Below are 21424 nucleotides of genomic sequence, written 5' to 3' on the forward strand. Positions count from 1 at the left end.
GGTCTCCAATGACATCATGGCCCAGATGATCCAACATCCAAAATGGTTTCAGGCAACTGGCTCAGACCATACAACCTCATGGACTACTCCATAATCCTAAAATTTTCTTTGTGTCCCCATAAGATACAGCGCCCCCCTCCAGCAGGAAGTAGTAAGAGAAGCTACGCCCAAATTCCCAAATATACCAAGCTGGCTTTAGAGATGGAATTGGCTCACTCCCCCTCTAAACCCAGACATATTGCTTAAAAAAAATGGTTAAGAGATTCTTGTGTCCCAAATCAGAAAAGCCCTCTGGTGTGGAACAGAGAAAAACCAATATTTTTGTTTAAAACAGGTTGATTATAAATACGATCTCTTTCTAAAAAAAAGGGGGAGATAGTTTAGATATGATAGGATAAAAGGGTAGATTAATGAACCTACTTTTAAAGAGTAACAACTTATTTAAAATGTTTTACATTGCTATAGATTTTAGTTTATTGATACAAGTTTAAACTTAATTTTGTTATACTGTATATATATATTTCTATTCTTTTTTTTTTTTTTTTGGTTTTTTGAGACAGGGTTTCTCTGTGTAGCTTTGTGCCTTTCCTGGAACTCACTTGGTAGTCCAGGCTGGCCTCGAACTCACAGAGATCCGCCTGACTCTACCTCCCGAGTGCTGGGATTAAAGACGTGCGCCACCACCACCCGGCTCTATTCTTGTTTGAGGTATTATGTTTATGTAACTCATTTAAAATTGTAATGGATAATTAAAAATAGATTAATAATTAGTCATCTATGATAATCATATTTGTAGCCATGTTATCTAAGCTATACATAGATCTATTTCAGATAGATAGGTAGTCTTCAAACACTTCAAAGACCTACAGAATATGACATTTAAAATCTTTTAAAAATTTAGACTTTCTGGACAGTGAGACATGTCTGCTCCTGACAGCACCGATTTACTTCAGAGAGAAGGATGGGCATCGAAGACACTCCATATGGAGTTTATCTTCACCTTGGCAAAAATAGCCATTTGGGCAAGAAACTGTTCTTTTCTGGACGGCTTGATCAACTGGACATGCAGGACCCATAGAAAGGTGACCACTGAACTTTGCTTGACAAAATGGTCCTTCAGGTTCCTGCTTTGCAGAGGAAACTGCCAGACATTCTACAGGACACAGAGAAAAGTAACTGAGAGACTCTTGGCCTGTGGGCTGAAGACAGATGCCCCAACTTTACAAAAGAACTTTGGATGACTGTCCAGGCTGTCAGTTGTCTCTGTCTACCCTGCAAGACTCCCGAAAGTTGCTTGCATCCTTCTCCCATTTCTCAGGTAGTATTATATCATTCTGAGGTCTTTGATGTGTAGATACTTACAATTTTCCTTAGTTATGATAAAAGATAAGTTAGATGTAAAACCTTAAACTCACAAATATAAGATAGGTAGAATGTCTTTTTTAATATTGTAACTGTAATTCTTGCTCGATAATTGTTTTGTTATATGTAATTTTACTATGTTAAAGTTAAAACATTCCTTTTTTCAAAAAGAAGAAAAGGGGAAGTGCTGTGGATATCGCTCTATATAAATAAAACACTGATTGGCCAGTGGCCAGGCAGGAAGTATAGGTGGGACAAGGAGAGAGGAAAATTCTGGGAAGTGAAAGGCTGCGAGGGAGAGACCTGCCAGCCACCGCCAAGACAAGCAAGATGTAGGGTACCGGTAAGCCACGAGCCATGTGGCAACTTATAGATTAATAGAAATGGTTTAATTTAAGATAGAAGAAGTAGATAACAAGAAGCCTGCCATGGCCATACAGTTTATAAGTAATATAAGCATCTGAGAGATTATTTTATATGTGGGTTGTGGGACTGTGGGGCTTGGTGGGCCCTGGAGAGAAGTTCTCCAGCTACAGTATATCTTGATTTCTTAAGGTAAAAACTTCCAAACTGTTTAAATATAAGCTTATTTTCTTTCAATTATTATGAAGATGCATGCATGGTTTCCTCCCATGGCTTTCAATAGTGATTAAAATGATTCTTAAATGAATATTTTATTTTATTTCTAATTCTCCTATCATTTATTAGCTGATGTTGTGTAAGGGAGAGCTTTCTTTCTTCAACTAAAGATAAATAGCAGTTTTCTTTTAAAACCAAGGAGACTGCCCTTTGCTTTCCCTTTAGAAATTACATTTGTATTTATATATAAATTCACAAAATGTGGACCTGTTACTGAGATAACATGAAGCTGAATTACATGTATATACTATCAAATGTTTAAATAATATATAACACACCTTACTTCTCATACATGTATCATTTCTATATGATCAAAACTTTTCAAGACCTTTCCTTGATTTTCTGTTATGAGTACAGTAGTCTATAATCATCTCATTGAAACATACTGTACTAGAACTTCTTTTCCCTAACTGTGTTTCAGTGCTTCTTGATCAACCTTACCCTAGTATCCTCCTTAGTGAACTGTTAACAATCAAGTCTCAATTTCTATGAAAGTAATGTTTTATATTCCACATCTGACTGAAGTCGGTGTAGACTCTGTGTGGCCCTGGCTTGCTTACTCCACTCAGTCTAGTGCTAGTTCTGTCTACATTGTGGTGAACGACAGGATTTCAGATCTATGCTTTCTCAATACTGTTCTATCCTGTGTACCTACATTTTCATTACCCTTTCCTCAGGTGACAGAAATTCACTTTGGTTGTTTTCATATCTTGGTTATAAATATGTTGTTTCCATGTCTGTGTGACTTAAGAAAGATGTCTGACATCATAATTTTGTTTTCTCTGCATATTTATGCATCTAGGATTCCTTAGTCACAGGTAGTTACAGTTTTTTTTTAAAAAGCACCATACTGTTTTCCATGATGGCTCTTGTAATTTATATTCACAACCACAGTGTACAAGCAAGTCACTTCCTCACCAACACTTGTTTCTTTTAGTCTTATCAAAGCATGCTTGTATCTCACTCACTCTGTGTTTTATTCATATTTCCCTGATCATTAGTGAAGTTTACACACACACACACACACACACACACACACACACACACACACACACACCACACACATGCCAGTTGTGTTTTCTTTTTAAAATACCTATACAGTAGTTATTTGTTTTGCTACTGAGTTTCTTGAGTTCCCTATACACTAAACTTTCAACCCTTCTCAGATATATGTATGTTTATATGCTTGAGCAATATATGAATTTATAATTTTTTGTCCCATTCTATATATTTCAGTTCACTATGTTTGTAGTTTTTTTTTGTCATGAAAGAAAAAATCTAGCTGGATAGAATCTCATTTATTCATTTTCACTTTTATTGCTTGTATCTTCAGATTATATTCAAGAACTCTTAGTCTGAACTAATGTTCTATGACATTTTCATTATATATTTTTCTAATAGTTTTATACCTTACATTAAATCTTTTTTTAATTAATTACAAACTGTTTTGGCCTATTGCTCAGGCTTATTACTAACTAGCTCTTACAATTTAAATTAACCCATTTCTATTAATCTATGTTTTGCCATGTGTCTCATGGTTTTACCTGTGTTCTAATACATCTAGCTCCTCTGGCAGCTGGCTGGCTTCTGTTCCCAACTCTTCCCTTCTTCTCCCTGCATTTCGGCTTGGCTTTCCTGCCTGACTCTATCCTGCCTTGCTGTAGGCCAAAGCAGTTTCTTTATTTTTCAATGGTAATAAAACATATTCACAGCATACAGAGGGGTTATCCCACAGCATTTCCTCCACAGGCAGCCAGATTTCTTTGTCATTTCAAGACTTTTGAAGTTGCTTGCAATGCACTTCCTGTTTACTCAGGTGATATTATGTCCTTCTGGGGTCTTTGATGGAGTTGAAGGCTAGATAGTTATAGTTATAGTTTTACTTAGTTATGATAAAAGGTAAATTAGATATGAAACTTTAGACTCACAAAGACATGATAGATAATAGAGTATTTTCTCTGATTTTGTCAAATACAGATACACTAGATATTGTAACTGTAATTCTTACTTGATAACTGTTTTGTGATATGTAATTTTAACTTGTTAAAGTTAAAACCTTCCTTTTTGATTAGACATAAAATCTTTAATGCAGTTTAACTTCATATTACAACCGGTGAGAGGAAAGTATCTAGTCATTGTGTTCTGTGTGTAGTTATCCAGTTTTCCTAGGAATGTTTACTGGTGACAGTATGCTCTACCTTCCTCCAACCATCCCAATTTCTCTCTCTCACTCCTCTTGTGTGTATATTATCAACAACTAGATATAAATAAGTAGAGTTATTTTCAGGCTATCATAATGTTCTACTTCTCTGTGTTTCTGGTTTTATTAGGCTTCATGATGCTTCATTTTTATGTTTTAGTCCAGCATCTGTCTGTGTGTTTGGTTTTATTAGACATCAGGATGCTATAGTCACATGTCTGTGTTTGAAAGCAGGTCATAGCATTCTTCCAGCCTCATTCTTTTTGCTGGAGACTGTTTTGTCTCTCTGAGGCCTTCTTCACTTCTATACATCATACTAGGATTAACTTTTCTATTTCTGTGAAGACTATCATGACATTTTTAATAAGGCTAACCCTGACATTGTAGATAGAGCCATGGAATGGGTGCACTTCAGCAGCCTTCATCTAGTTCATGTACAGGGAACATCTTTAACATATATTCTTTTGTGTTTCTCTCTTCAGTGTTTCACAGTATTCATTGGAGAGATTTTTTACCTTCTAAAAAAACTTGTTTACTTTGGAAATATTCTATTTTTACAGCTTGTTTATTTCAGTTTTCATATTTCATTTTTAGTTACATAATTATTGAAGACTGAATTTTGTCTAAATATAAATATTAACATATTGTAAGATAAATAATAGTTTATTGAATCTTAGATTTTATTATACCATTTATTATATAACAGTACATTTAACTTATCTTTTTCATTAATCTCAAGTGTTGATTATTAGAGAATTTTGAAAATTATTCTTTGAAATGAATGTTATTACTGTTTGTTTGGTTGCATTTATTATTATATTATTAGTATTTCATACAACTGGAAGTTCTTTTATGGGAACATCTAAAATATTCTTTGTGTTATAATTTACTTTTTGTGTTCATATGAGCTATTTTAGACAAAACAGAGTATTATAGCTGTTTAGAACTACTTTTCTTTCTGCTTTACATCTCACTATTTTAAAAGCTCTTCTCTAATAAATCCGCACTAGCTATTTAATGCATTTGCATTCCTAGCTGTGGTATCTCATTGTGATTTGGGCTCATTTTTTTAAGAATTACCAAGCATTGTCTTCCTCCTTTTTCATCCTTTTATTCTGAATTCTGACATATTAGCTACTGGGATCTAATCACCAACTTGAATTTTACTCTATTCTGTATTTTATTTTGAGACTTTATGAATCATTTCCTTGTCATGGTATCATTTTATATGTCACATTGTAGGATTTCATCTTCTGAACTAATTAAAAGTATTTTCTTTTAAGAAGGGGAGATGAAAGTTTTGTGTAGACAGGTACAGTAACTTAACACCTTTGAGACCAACACAGAAGAATCCCAACTGCAAGACAAGCCTGAACTATATAATGACATTGAAGTCAGTCTCAGGTATGTGGTAGGAAATAAATAAACTACAGATTGAGCTGAGATTTGAATTTCTAGTAAAATAGATTGAGAGGTTTTAGGAATGTCACAGTATTGCTTGTCCTACTTGCTACATTTTCCTCTATGTGTCTTATTTTTACTATACCAACAAATGTGAAATAACCTTTTTAGTTAGGAAGGCTTGTTTTTTTGGAGTCCAATGTTGTCATGTGTATCAAGCTTTCTCAAATATAGTCAGACTTTCCTTTGTGGGACTGCTAGTACCCCAATAATGACATGGAGACATTATTAATTATAAAATCTTGGCCTTTAGCTTAGGCTTTTTCTAAGTCACTCTTATAACTTAATTAACCTACTTTTATTAATCTATGCTTTACCATGTGGCTTGGTTCCCTCTCCTCTGTACTATATGTCTGACTTGCTCGGGGTCTCACTGGCATAGCACCTAGATCCCTTCTCCTCTTACTTTCTCTCCCCAGAAATCTTGCCTATCCTCACCTGCCTAGCTATTGGCCATTCAGCTCTTTTTTTTTAATTTATTTTAATTTATTTTGCAATACAATCCAGTTCTACATATCAGCCACGGATTCCCTTGTTCTCCCCCCTCCCGTCCCCCTCACCTTCCCCCCAACCCCCCCATTCCCATCTCCTCCAGGGCAAAGCCTTCCTCACAGACTTTATTATACCAATAAGAAGGCTCTTTGCCAAAGACATATCTTCACAGTGTACAAAAAAGCTTATTTCACAATAGTCATAGATTAATATTTAAGAGCTTTTTTTTAAATTTAGGGTTGGATATTTGGTTTGCCAATGTTGCAGCATTTTGTTTGATACCCACTTATAACCTACATGACATTAAGTGTGTTACTCTGGTTTTGCTTTGCTTTTGGACAGTTTTTGTTTTATTTCTTAGGGTTAATACAAGCATGTTTGTATACAATGTTTAACACCTCCCCTCACAGTATCTTCACTGCAAATCTGAAATAGTAACTTCAATTACCTTTCATCAGCCATTGTCCTATTAGTTGTGTTCTAAATTCCTAATTGTAATTTCCTTTTCTAAATTTATCATATAGCATTTATATTTGAGGGATGGTTTTCTCATTTATTATTGAATTATTCCTATTATTCCTGTGCTTTTAGTAAGTTTTTTTTATCAAATTAAACTTAAAATGACTTTCTTTTCATTCTTTTATTTTTGTCTGAGACAGGTTCTCATGTTGCACAGGCTGGTCTAAGACTCTGTGCAGCAGAGGATGAACTTGAAATTCTGGTCATCCTGCATCTCCCTCTTAAGTGCTGGGATTGCAGACACATGCCCAGTTCTCATGATATTCTAGAGATCACAATCAGGGCCTTGTATATGGACAAGCAGTTTGTCAACTCAGCTGTAACCCCAGCTCCCAAAATGACTTTCTTTACTCTGTAAATAATTGTCACATTTTTGCTTAGATCCTGAGAGTGTTTTTAAACTGTTTTTTTTTTTTTTTTGGAAACCCTGATGGGAGTTTTAGCTAATTTTTGAGTTAGCCACTCTTGTTACCTTTCTTTCCAACTTCTCTATACATATTTCCCCTTGACTGTGCACTTTTCATCTGAGTTAAATTTCCTTGGCTCTTTTCCTTCTGTTCTGTGATTCTTATTGAAGTTTTGGCCTTGCTGTGCTCCCTTGTGTAAACTATAATTTAGTTTGCTCTGAGAAGATTGAATCTTTTGCTTTTATAACTGCCTTGAAATTCTATTTCACATCTGTCTGCCATTTACCCATTTTCATTCTGAGATTTTTAATTTCTAATGTCTATAGTATATGATTCTTTTTTATTTTTATTTTTTTATTAAGGAATTTTTTATTCATTTTACATATCAATCACAGATTCCCATCTCTTCAATCCTCTCATCCCTCCCACCTTCCCCTGCCAACCCACCCCCAATTCTCTCCTCCAACAAGGCAAGGTCTCCCATGCGGCATCCACAGAACCTGGTACATTCAGTAGAGGCAGGTCCAAGCCCCTCCCCCTGCATCAAGGCTGTACAAAGTGTCCCACCGTAGGTAGTAGGCTCCAAAAAGCCAGCTCATGCATCTTATAAGATCATTGCATTACAATTTTTCTCTACTTCATATAATTTTAATGAAGGCTTTACAGTACAGTTTATTATTAGCTGTTAAATAAATTGGCTTCTTTCTTTTCTTATTTCTTTCTTCTTGCAACTTCATATAAATATTTAGTTTTTTTCCTTTGGTTCACATTCATATGTATTCAACTTTCCCAGATAAATAGATAGGATGAAGTGAAAATCACTGTATGGAGAGGTTGGTATCATAAGAGAGATGATCTTTTTCCATTGGTATAGTGACACATTATCTTTAATAAATAAATGATTTAGCTTTGCTGGCATTAGCTTATTAGATTTTTGATTGCCTACATTAACCATGAGCATTCTCAGTGGCTTATTTCCCTCCTGGGCACTTATTTTTCTACCTTTTCCATCTTTCATGACAAGCAATTGGCAAAGTCCTTTATTCCTAGTTCTCAGGTACTCAGTGCACCATATCTCAGATTTGTTCCTGATCCTCTCTCATCAGATTCTTCTTTTGCTATGGACAGGCTTCAATGAACATTATGTCAGTCTACCCTGATTTCCTAGTACACCTTTCTCCTTCCCATGTGACCCTTGCTGAAGTTCTTCTGTTATGTAAACATTGGCAACTACTACGCTGGTCTTGTATGTTTATGGTTACTTATATGTAAATTTCATATTCCATTGTTATTCTGTTGGTAAGGTCTGTGAATAATTGTACTTGTTTTACCTTAGTGGCTTCATATTATTGATCTACATGTTTTGATTATTCTAATGCTGCAAGAAAAAGTTATTAAAATATTTAAAATGTTCAATAAAAATTTTCAGTTTTGCCAGGCAATGGTGGTGCATGCCTTTAATCTGAGCACTTGGGAAGCAGAGGCAGGCAGATCTCTATGAGATCTAGGCCGCCAGCCTGATCTCCAGAGAGTGTTCCAGGACAGATTCCAAAGCTACCCGGAGAAACCCTGTCTCAAAAAAACAAACGAAAACAAAACAAAAACATTTTTTTCCCAGTCAATGACCCTTGTTGTCGTGAAAGCCAGCAGTAAACCCTCAGAAAAATTTCTAATGGTCAGCATATTTTTAAGGTTTCTGCTGAAAGGATGATTTCATTCCTATGGTCCAGTATATAAGTTCCAACATTGGTTCAAAAACTATTGCTTATATAGAAAAACTATAACTGTAGCTTTAGCATTTGAATTTATTTGTAAGCAATATTCTGTCTCTCTAACAAGACTCATTGTTTGAGCAACTTTCAGAGAGGGGATATTTTCTAATATACTAATTTCTTCATCTTCACTACATTTATGGCTAGAAAATGTCAGTTAATACAAGAAATAGACAAAATAATAATCCTGATAGTGATTGTTTAATGTTAATCTATGTTTCTAATAATAAAAATCTATCTATATTATGGTATTTTTATTTTATTACCATTACTATGAAATAACACCCAATTTTGTAAATATCAGCTAATGAATCACCTAGTGGAGCAGGAAAAAACACTACGATCAAATCATCTTTGAAGTTCAATTTTCGTATAGGCCTCACATGTATTATTAAACTCTAGACAAACAGGAAATTGTCTAGACATTTTTCAAAAGCAAACATGAAATGAGTAAACTTTATTAAAAACTTATACCTCTTGCACTGTCATCTAATTAGACCAAGAACAATTATTTCTTTGCCCATGTGCTAAGTATGCAGCTAAACCAACAGTACAGCACCTCCAAGAAATACATTAAGAGAAAAGAATTCATGCAGCACTTTATTAAATAAAATAACTTTCACTAAACTAAACTAAAAAAGTTAGTTCACCCTAACTTTTTCAGGTTTATGTCATTTTAAATAAGTAATTACTTTCAAATCCAAGATTCATATATGTTTTCTAGGCTCCTGCCATTTCTCTGAACTGGTTATGAGCTAAGAGAATGACACTGTCTCTCCTATGAGCAGTGTAGCAGCAGATAAGGGACAGACATTCCCATACATGAAGGAAAACAGAAAGATGATTCCATAAAATTACTTCTTCATTCTTCATACTCAAGTGTTAAGTGTTTAGAGATTATTAGGTGCTGAGAATTTTAATATTTAGGAACTATTAGAAAGTGTAATTTTCAAAAAAGTCAAATATTGAGAGATCCTGGTAGTACAGGATGGTTAATTTATTGAAGCCACATCAATAAAGGAATGGTAAAAGACATTTTGGTAAACATAGATAGATATATACATATTTAGATAGATAGACAAATAGATAGATATTTAGATAGACATTTAGATAGATAGATGATAGATAGGTAGATAGATAGATAGATAGATAGATAGATAGATAGATAGATAGATAGAGTTTGTTTTCAGGCATAGTGATAAACAGAAGTTATGTAGTTTGCATGGAAATAGATGCAATCAGAGAAAATAATATTAACAAATTGAATCAAATACAAAGACAAATATTAGATGTTTTCTCTCATCTGTGGCTTCTAGATTTTATATAGACACATAAAATAATGTTTGAATAAATGACATAAAAGTAGAAGGGAAACTGTCTAGCAGGGAGGGGTCTGGGATGGTGGGGATGTGTGGGAGAATGCTCAATGTGCATCATATAGTTGAATGAAGATGGCCAGCAAGCCAATATAATCAAATCCAACACAAAGTAAGTTAACTAGGAATATTTACCATTGACTACAAACTAAATTCTGTAATAAGGCTTTGAAGTAAATGTCCCACAAAAATAAATCATTAATAAATACTATTTATCCATCATCATCAAGCCAAAAGAGAACAATTTCTATTTGAGTTGAGATAATCTATTCTGGACCAACTTTCTGGTTCTAACCTGTGAACGCTGTCTACTATTGGGCTGATTTGAAGGAACAAGCAGATATCTCTAGGTAACTTTCATGTCAAGAAATATGATCAACTTATGGAAACTCCCCACCATGCATATAATCATCCATATAAGACACATCTATCTATATTTAGCCTTACAGCACGGAGCTATTTTGGGAATATCAGTCAGGAAAGAGGAAAACAGTCAGTGTTTTTCCTAAGCTGTGAGTTCTTTCTGTTGTTTCTGTTCCACGGAAGCCCTCTGATTCTGTTTGTTCATATTTTTTAATCTTCCTTTACTTTGCATGAAGTATTTTTCTCTAAAGAAATCAAATGAGTCAGTTTAGAAACAGTTGATTTATAAATTGGCATTGATTTTCAAAATGTCTTTAAAAAGCTTACAATTTTGACATTTATACTTTCTAGAGGGCAACATGATCACATTGGCAAAGTAGGTACCTATCAACAACTGGCTCCTAGGGAAGCTATTTTGATAGATTTAGTGCTACCTCTCCTTCATAAACCACACAAGAAGTAAGTTTTGATAGAGAACAATAAAGATTTAAATCAACTCAATTTATTTTCAATCATAAAGAATAGATACTCAATAATTTAAGGAACATACTTACCAAAATAAGAAATACAAAGTGAATAGATGAGTAGATTGTAAAGAACTTGTGACATGTTTATCAAACTATTTTCTTTGGGTAACATTGCAGTAAGGCATTAGTGAGAGTAAAGAAAAGAATGCAAGTCTGTGACAATTTATTATCATAATAATTGGACTAATGTGGGGTTCTTCTGAACCTGTTTTTGGGTGCACATAGTTAGCTTCTCCCTGGGATATCATGTGTTTTTTTGCATATGTCTATTTCCTAATCTCTTCTCATCAGCAAATTGCTCACAGATGACCATAGTTCATCTTCACCATCATATTAATCTCATTACAGCTATGACTTTTAAGTACAGTCACCTTCTGAAGTTTTGTGATTAGGAGCTAACATATGACTTTAAAAAAGACAGAATTCAACACAAAGCAATCAGGAATTTATAATTAACAATGTAGCTATGAACTCACTAGGAATAACCATAGATTCACCATGTTTATAAATATCCTATAAGAAGTTGAAGCAGAGGAACTGATACTGAGTAAAAGTGTGCTTTAAAAATTAATCCTACCCAAGAATACTTTTATAACAATTTGCACTTAGACTAATAATTTTCTGTCTCTAACACAACAATAGAGAAAGTTCAGAATAAAAAAGTCGGCAGGGTGTAGGAAAGGTGACCTGGATAGCCAGTCTCACTAAGATGCTTTCCATGCACACAACATGATGGTCTGGTCCATGACATCCATAGTCATGAATCCCTGGGCTACTGTTCTCTGACTGCAGTTGAAGTGCACTACTGATTCTTGCCAAAACAAGTGTGGCTATGGCTTTATCAAAAGGCATCTTCTGAGGCCAGGACAATATGGCACCATCCCTGAAGTGCCCTTCGCAATCTGGAAAAGGTACAGTGCCCTTTTCTTCTAAGGCAGCTGAACAGGCAGTGGGCCAATGGCTTCTGATGTGCAGTGGAACGGCAGCTGAAACAGTTATTCTTGAAGAGTAACTAAGCTCACGCCTCTCAATAGTAGACTGGCATTTAATAGAAGGATATGGAGAAGAACGGGATGCTGAGATGAAGCCACACACACACATAGCCAAGAAGAATGGACAGCTGAATTCAAAAAAACATCAACAATTTCCAGAATTTAAAATCCTGAATCATGACATGACACTAGTGGTATTCAGGTGTTTCTGGTACATGGACTGCTCTCACCCAATGTGAGGTTGAACTGTTGACCTTGTGTACATCCTACTTCACAAATGAGTCTGTCAGATATGCTAAGGCTATAGGCTGAAGATGATGCCCCAACACTGTCCAGGCAACTGGCTCTTTCTGTCAACTCACATTTTTTTTTTTTTGGAAGCTGCTTGCATGCACTGCCTGTTTTTATTTTTTATTAGGTAATATTATTCCCTTCTTGGGTCTCTGAGAGATTTGAAGATTAGAGAGACTTGAAGATTAGTTAGTTATAGTTGAAGATTAGTTAGGATAGAAAGTGAATTAGGTACATTTTGGACTTACCAAAATAGGATAGATAATGGAATTATTTTCTCTGAATTTGTCAAATACAAATGGACTAGACATTGTTTAGGTATTTATTACTTGTATATGTGGTATATAGTTATTGTACTTTTGTATATAGTTTTTCTTATGTTAGTTATAACCTTTTTCCTTTTTTTCTTTTTATTAAAATAGAAAAGGGGAAATATGGTGATATTTTAATTGTACTGAAATGTGATTTTATTTGTATGTTAATAAATAAAGCTCTTGGGAGGCAGAGCTAGGTGGATCTCTGTGTGTTCAAGGATACAGCCAGCATGGAGACACATGCCTTTAATCTCAATACCAACCGTAGAAGACCTGGAGGTCTGTACAGACAGGCAGTGACAAGGAGGTCATGTGGTTGGGTTTACAACCAATGAGAAGGCAGAATAGAAAGTCTATAAAAAAGACAAACAGACAGGAAGTAGGTCTCTTGCTGAAGAGGACAACAGCAGCAGTGAAGGGTAAGGTTTTACCTCTGACCTCTTGGGCTTTCATCTCTGCATTGGTTCTGTGTTTCTTATTTAATAAGACAGTTACATCTACAGGTGCCACTCCATAGTGCTGGATTCCTAGAGTCATTTATCAACATTGGCTGACATTAGTTACAAGGGACTACTTTTAAACTTCCATTTCATGCACAATTAAAAATAATTAAAACACTCTAGAATCCATATGCAGGTATAAGTTGAAGTAATTACATATACATTAAACTTGAGATGTACTCTTGAAGTGTAATACAGAGCAACAGCATGTGAACTCAGTTAAGTTTTGATAATTTTTTTTTATTCTATTTGCCTCTTCCTCAGAAACATAGTTCATGTTAATGTTAACTTAATCACAACCATCTTTCCTAAAGATAAACCAAATTTCTAATCTGTGAAATTATGGTAAACCAGAAGTAAGTTTGCCATTTCAAGCATGTAGTTATATGGACAAATTATATTTATGCACGTGTGTGTCTCAAACTATTGCCAACAAATTACAAGATAAAACCACCTGTTACTATCAACAATTATAAGCTTTGAAGCAAGCATTGTACTTGTGCTCTGGTGTCTAAAGTTCTACACAGATATCAGTTGCATGAATATAGAATCCCATATTACTCTAACATGACTTTATCCTCCCATAATTAGCTACATCTATAAAATGTATATCCAAATTAGAACATTTATTCTGAGATATGTTTCAAAACCTGAGTTAATTTTGAGTGATTGGAATTTAACTGGTATGGTAAGTATATGTTCAACTTCTTATTGTCACACCGTTTGCTGCATCAGCCTTGCCCAATCCTTGCAGAAGGTATTTTGTACTGACAGACATTGATATCAGAAATTCAAATGAGTATATAGTGAGAGTACACTTGTAACTAGAGTTTTTCTCTCCGGGTCCCGCCAAGCCCTGGCCGTCCTGTAGTCCACTTATAAAATAAACATACAGACACTTATATTATTTAAACTGCTGGGTCATTAGCTCAGGCCTACCATTGTCTAGCTCTTACTCTTATACTCAGCCCATTTCTGTTAATCTATATGTCAGCACATGTTCTGTGGCTTTACCTGCTGCCTCTACATGATGCTCCTCCCTGGATGGCAGGCTGACGTCTCCTCCTCTCTGCCTTCCTGTTCCCTCAATTCTCCTTTCTGCTAGTCCCACCAATACTTCCTGCCTGGCTACTGGCCAATCAGTGTTTTATTTAATCAATCAATCATCCATAGCATTCACTGTCATAATTTGCATTTCCTTGATAATTAGTGAATTATTTTCCTACTTAAAATTGTGTTGCTTTGTTATTGAATTGTAAAAGTTCTTTGTGCATCTATGGTAAAGTTCCTTTAAACATATGCATGTGTATGCTGGGTATGGTATGTGGGGATGGTGGTGCATGCACATATCTTTGTGTGTGATATGTATGCATATAGATAGTACAAAAAATACGAATATTTTTCCATTATGGATTAACTTTTCATTTTATTTTATTTTTTTTCATTATTTGTATGTGTCTATGTGAATATGGAACATGACTCAGATGTTTGTGGAGGCCAAATAAGGGGATCTGATCACCTCAACCTGGAAGTGCATGTAATTGGGAGCTATGTGATTCAAAAGCTGTGAAGCAAATTCAAGCTCTCTGGAAGAGTTGTATGTGTTCTTAAATACTGAGCTTTCTCTCCAGCACAGACTTGTTTTCTTCTTTTTAAGAAATCTAAATTATTAAATTTTCTTCTATGATAAGCACTCATTTGTGTAATGTGCAACAAAATTTTAGCTCAAGTTTAGGAATATTTTTTTCCCGTTTTCTTGTACAAATTTTACAGCTTCAGTTTCTGACTTAAGATCTATGACCAGTTTGAGTTATATAATGATCAATATTTTCTTCGATATTGTGCTGAATAGTTTTATGTCAATTTGACACAAACTAAAGTCATCTGAGAGAAGGGAACTTCAATCAAGAAAATGCCTTCATAAGATGAGATGGTAGGAAAGCTTTCAGGGCAATGTCCTAGTTACTGGTTAAGAGAGGGGGTGTGGAGCTGACTGTGGGTGGCAACATCCCTTGGGCTGGTGGTCCTGGGTTCAGTAAGAAGCAAGCAAAGCAAGCTATGATGAGCAAGTCAAAAAGCAAAAGCCATCCATGCTTCTATACCAGTTTCTGCCTCCAGGTTCCTGCCCTGTTTGAGTTCCTGCCCTCATTGCTAATGATAATGAACTGTTATATGGAACTGTGAATGAAACAAACCCTTTCCTCCACAACCTGTTTTTATGGTCATGGTGTTTCATTGGACCAATAGAAACCCTAAGTCACATCTGTTTGATTACTGTCTATTATTACAAAATTTCTAAAGATAAGATGTTGAAAATGTAATATACTCTATCTTTGTGCCTCTAATTTATTTCCCCCATGCACATGACCATACTCATGCACACACAACACTGTCTTCATTTGCATAGCTTGAGAACAAGTTTCAATTAACAAGGTTCAAATCCTCAAATCATCTCTCTCACAAATGCTTTGAATATTTTAGATCTTTTGAAATTCCATATGCATTTTGAAATCATTTTATCAATTTCTATAGAAATAAACTGCTGTAGCTAAATTGGGATTTAATCTAATCCAGGAGCCATTTGGAAGAAAACTGGGATCTTCATTAAATATTCTAAGTATGAAATATATCTCCATATTACCAGGATACTTTTTAAAATCCATCTTTGAAATGATTCTTTAAAGTTTTTTACAGTATAGTTTTTAATTCCTACCATTTATTAATTTCTCATTTCAAAAATCATTAAATTGTTATATTCTTGTTTTGTGGCTACTACTCCATCTCATCTTTTTCTGAGTTAGTAGCAGAAGGCTCTTTAATTCCATTTTACAAATGCAAACAATGCTATATTTTACAGTAAAAATTGTTATGTTTTGGTTGCCAAAGAGTCTGATTCCTAGCCGTTGGGCACTCATGATAGTTACACATAATCTGGGAGTCTTCCTGAAGTCCTTTGTTTTGGGTAAAGAAGCTGTACAGGTTGTTAGTGGTGACGACTGGAAAGCCAAAATAGTTCACTTCTAGGTATTAAGTTATGTTTCAGCTATCACATGTAGGGCAACAAAATCATTTAAGCTACAAATCAAAAAGCACTCATTGTGTTCCTTCCAAAAATGCATGCCTTGCATATAATCACATGGAAACACCAGATAGCCCATGAACTGAAAGATGTCATTTCAAATAAATGCTCTGTATTTTTCAAAGAGTAATAACACAAGACAAAGACTGAAAATTGCCATACTCAAAGAAACTTAAAATATTTGACAAATAAATGATTCCATAAATCTGAACAATTATTTTTCTTTCTTTTGCAGTTAAGAACACTGATGAAGCATTTAATAATAACTAGTATCATAAATATATCACACTTAATTGTTTTTATTATATTACTACATTTATATAAACTTAAGAAATATATACTGAAGTATTGGGGCAAGGGTAAGTAATATACGCAACTTACTCTAAATTAATCCAGAAATGTAATGAAATCCCCCAATGTTATGGTTACTCTTGGTTGTACACATGGCATACCTAGAAAGAAATAACTTCAGTTAAGGAATTTCCTTCCTCACATAGGCCTATATAACAGTAGGGCATTATCTTAATTGACAATTGAAGGGGGAGGTCTAATCCCACTGAGGACAGTATCCTCCCTAAGCAAGTGAACCTTAGGCATGTAAGAAATGTAACTAAGCAAGCCAAAGTAAGCAAGCTAGTAAATATTGTTCCTCCATGGTTTCTGATTCAAACTTCTGCCTTGAGGTCCTGCCTCAACTTCCCCCAACTATAACCTGTAACCACATAAACCCTTTCCTTTCTAATTTGTTTTTGATCATGCTGTTTGCATCACAATAGAAAGAAAACTAGAACAGGTACTCTCAGCACACATACACATAGACGACAATAAATGGTGGATAAGTTAATTGATTTGACCAGACTAGTATTTTCCTAAACTTTGTAAACTATATTAAGGTTTCTATGTCAAAATGGCATATCGTAGTTGTTAAATACATGGAATAAAAGTTTAGAACCAATTTGTAGAATTGCTTTTACAGTTAGCTAAAGTGAGTTTATTTTAATATTGTGAAAATGCCTGGTAGTTGTAGTAATCAATTTCTAAGCTTTCTAAACAGTTTTTGGTGCATGTTGAAATGTAGATACCACTTGAGTGAGTTACCAAGTAGTAAATTGTTCATAAATGTGCATAGTTTACTGAGTGCTAAAATGAGAAAGACATGCTGTAGGCATCAACATAGAAATTAAAATTTTTATCTCACTTTAAGGACAAAATATTAAAAGACTCAGTCTTTCATTTTTTTGTTTTCTTGATTTTCATTTTTCATAATAATAATAATAATCATAATCATAATAATTTAAGTTACGGGATTAGCTTTCCCTCTTCCTAGTCCCCCTTTTTATGCCAACCTTTCATAGCTCCTGACAGCGCCCCTTTCCCTCCCGCCTGCATAACACTGTCTAAACTCAGTCCTTCCCGTGGGCCTTTGCTACTAGTTCTTTTAGTTTTTTTTTTTACTTGTCTATATTTTCCAAAGATTCATTAAAAGCTCAGGCAATTAATAGGATACTTTGTTAATGTTCAGATTCTATTCCCACTTTTTAAAGTTCTGCAGTCTTAGTCCAGATATGAAAAAAAGTTTTAAGTGCTACTGTTAACATTGATTTTGCAATGGAAATAGCTTAAATTGTGGAAAGTAAGGATTACTTATGATTTTATGTCATTTCATAAGTGTCTGCCTGCAAATATTTCCACATATCACCAAATCCTCTGAACTTAGCTTCACCATGCCTAAGTCTATTTGGCCAAGAAAAGTCCTAATTTACACAAGCTATACCATATAATTGGCAATTACTCATCATTTTACTTAAGGGATAACTTCTAGCTAGAACAAGGAAGTATTCTATAACTTCACTTTAAGGAAATTGTTACACTTTTCTCACCCACAAATTTATCCACAAATTCATATAATTTTTATCTATACCACCCACCTAAATGAGACAGAATGATACTCATGTTTTTATTTCCTGATGATACTTGGGTTCCCATGGTCCCTCCTGACCAGATACATACACTGTGGTCATTGCTATGCTTCATGCAGAATTTTAGATGTTGATACTACAAAGATGAACAGAACTTATTATGAATCTTTCTTGAAAAGGTAATATTATATATATATACCTATATGAGTGTGTGAACGTAAGTGTGTATATATATAAAATGCCAAAATACAGTAGAACAGGTGTTCAACATTGTATCAAGAAAAAAAATAAATTAGAAACATAAGTCAGCTAGACTTTGACTGGCTTTCTAATCACACACTGAGAATGCACAGCATATCAACAGATTAGAAGGCAAAGAGGCAATAAAACATTAATTAAAATATCATCATTAAGACATAAAATCAATGTCTCTTTTAATAGGCCCCAATTGACCCTTGTCTACCTTATTAGTAAATCAGTGCATAAGTCTCAGAAGGAGGCCCACAGAAATAAACTAAAATGACCATAGACAAAAGAATATTGACACTCCAATTGAGTAAGGGCAGACATTTCAACAAATAGTGTTATGACAATAGGAGGGTCATATGAAATAAAATGAATTTAGACCTATGGGCTTTATAACCCTCTACAGAAATCTAATTTAAAAAGAATCACCTTTTATGTAAGATGGACATGTAAGAAAAAAAAATGTAAGCTGGAAAGAATAAAGTCTAGAGGTAACACAGGAGAAAAACAGAATATTAGATCAGACTTAAATAAAACACTAAAAATATAATACATGAAATAAATAATTGATAACCTTGACTTAATTAAAAATAAAACATATGCTATATAACACACAGTGTCTAGGATATGAAGAATAGACATACTATGGAAAGAAAAAAAGTATTGCCTATATACTCAGCTGATGAAAATACTTAGCTAGAATATAAGAACCCTTTAGAATCAACAATACAATAAATCAAACACTTTTACATATTGAAACTGCTGAACTTATTCCATATGATTCAGAATTAACTTTTTTATTTATTCCACTACAACAAATAATCAGAAATAGAAATAATCCTTTGTATCTAACATGTATCAGATCCCTCATAGGTCTACCAGGCCCTCTAGCTAATGGTAATGATGATGGAGTTTGATCACTGATTGGTAGGAAATGTACTAGAAGCCTCAGAATTTCACAAGAAACACCATGTTAACAACAAAGGTTTGAAGAAATATTTTTCTATCACTTGGCAACAAGCTAAAGATATTTTAAGGAAATTTTCTACATATTCTTTGTATAATCAAACTCCATTGCCGGCAAGAAGTAACCCAAAAATTTGGCAAATGAATGTGTTTCATTTTGCAGAGTTTGGAAAATTAAAATATGTGCACCATATCATAGATACATATTTAGGATCTCAGTGGGCAACTTTTTTAAGTTCTGAAAGGGCTGATTCTATGATTACACATTTATTAGAAGTCATGGCCATTATGGGGATACCTGTACAAACTAAAACTGATAATGTTCCAGCATATATCTGTTGTAAAATAAACATTTTTTGCATATTTCAACAGCAAGCATATTACAGGAATACTACACAACCCTATAGGACAAGCAGTTAGAGAAAGATCTAATTGCACTGTAAAAATAAGCTTAATAAACAGAAAGGGGTACTAAAGACCCACAGCGATAGACTGAATGATGCTTTATTGACTTTAAATTTTTTAAATGATAATGAAAATGGAACAACGACTATGGAAAGACTTTGGATAATAGAAGAAAAAAAAAACTGTTGAATTGAATTAGCCTGTATACTTTAAAGATATGTTGACCTCAGGATGGAAAACAAGATATGTGTTTTGTTGGGGAAGAGGTTTTTGCTTTTTTCCACAGGTGAAGAAAAGCTATGATGCCATTGAGTTTGAAAAATATTAGATTTGATTGGAAGAGACCTCTTGATTAGGAGAGGCAATAATTTGTCAAACAGCTTGATCATTCAATCCAAACTAACTTATAAGACTAACAAATGCCTTTCATTTGACCAGATAAGGAAGAAAAAAATATTATTAAAAGATAAAAGTTTTCTGTTGCCAAAAAAATTTTGTCTTAACAAAGATTTAATGTGACCAAAAGAATTCCCCAAAGGTAGGGTTGGGGAAGGGTTTTGTTTTGTCTTCCCAGGAGAATAAAAGCACTCAACTAAGTTATCTAAAGAAGGACAAATCATCCAGAGAAAAATATGCCAAGAAAAAGAGTAAAATTGGTCTAATGGTATAACACATTTCCAATGGGGTAAAATTTCATAAATTTCAAATATTTTGTTCTGCTGCTCTCTACAAACATAAAAAGCAAATGGTCTTTTTGTAATTCCATTTCAATTAAAAATTAAAACCGGCTTTGTATGTTAGAACATATTCTATATATGTTTCCACTCTTGTTAAGATATTTTTGCAGAGGCTGGAGAGATGGCTCAGAGGTTAAGAGCACCGACTGTTCCTCCAGAGGTCCTGAGTTCAATTCCCAGCACCCACATGGTGGCTCACTACCATCTGTAATGAGACCTGGCTCCCTCTTCTGGCCTGAAGGGATACATGAAAACAGAACATTGTATATATGATAAATAAATAAATCTTTAAAAAAAGATATTTTTGTATATTAATACAAATTTAAGGTTATTTTTGTTATACTGTATATATGTTTCTACTCTTGTTTAAGGTATTTTACCTATGGAGCCCATTTTAAAATGTAATGTATAATTGAGATTATTCATCTAGACTCATCTCTGCCCCAGTTGCCAGCCAGCAGGGAAGACTCCTGTGGGCAGGTTCGCCCACCACCATCAGACCCTGCTATCTACAAGACCCATGCCCTACCCCAAACATACCCATCTCCCGGGACCCCAGTGGCTCCCTGAGACACAGAATCTGCCAACTCTAGTTAGACCAAGAGCTCTCATTGGACCAAGAGAAGCTTCCTGTAACACAGAATACACCATCTCTGATTGGACCAAGTGCCCTGATAAGACCAAGAGTGGCCCCCTGAAACACAGAATCAGCCAGCTTGGAGCAGACCAAGAGCACCTTCCTGAGACACAGAATCCACCAGTTCCAACTAGACCAAGAGCTAAGACTGAACCCAGAGTGGCCCCCTGAAACACAGACACAGCAAGCACAGATTGGACCAAGAGCAGCTCCCTTAGAC

This window comes from Peromyscus californicus, unplaced genomic scaffold (assembly GCF_007827085.1).
Source record: "Peromyscus californicus insignis strain IS unplaced genomic scaffold, ASM782708v3 Scaffold_5__1_contigs__length_169319896, whole genome shotgun sequence".
In the NCBI taxonomy this organism is placed as follows: domain Eukaryota; kingdom Metazoa; phylum Chordata; class Mammalia; order Rodentia; family Cricetidae; genus Peromyscus; species Peromyscus californicus.